The sequence below is a fragment of the Orycteropus afer genome, unplaced genomic scaffold (assembly GCF_000298275.1).
Source record: "Orycteropus afer afer isolate SDZICR_OR568_19922 unplaced genomic scaffold, OryAfe1.0 scaffold01077, whole genome shotgun sequence".
NCBI lineage: Eukaryota > Metazoa > Chordata > Mammalia > Tubulidentata > Orycteropodidae > Orycteropus > Orycteropus afer.
In genome coordinates this window covers 274,894-275,414 of record NW_006922664.1, presented here as the reverse complement: position 1 = coordinate 275,414, position 521 = coordinate 274,894, and positions in this window count along the sequence as shown.

Here is a 521-nt window from a genome sequence, read left to right as displayed (position 1 = left end):
ACAAACGGCAGCTGTACATGTGGACTTCACCAGATGGAACACACGGGAATCAGATTGACTACATCTGTGGCAAGAGGTGATGGAAAAGCTCAATATCTTCAGCCAAAACCAGGGCAAGTGCTGTTTGTGGAACAGACCATCAACTGCTCATATGCCAGTTCAACTTGAAGTTAAAGACAATTAAAACAAGTCCAAGAGAGCCAAAATATGATCTAGAATATATATTTCCTGAATTTAGGGACCACCTAAAGAATAGATTTGATGCGTTGAACACCAATGACTGAAAACCAGAAGAACTGTGGGATCATATCAAGAACATCATCCATGAAGAAAGCAAGAGGTCATTAAAGATGAGAAAAGAAAAGACCAAAATGGATGTCAGAAGAGACTCTGAATCTTGCCCGTGAATGAAGAGTAGATAAAGCAAATGGAAGAAATGACAAGATAAAAGAGCTGAACTGAAGATTTCAAAGAGCAGCTCAAGCAGACAAAGCCAATTACTACAATGAAATGTGCAAAGA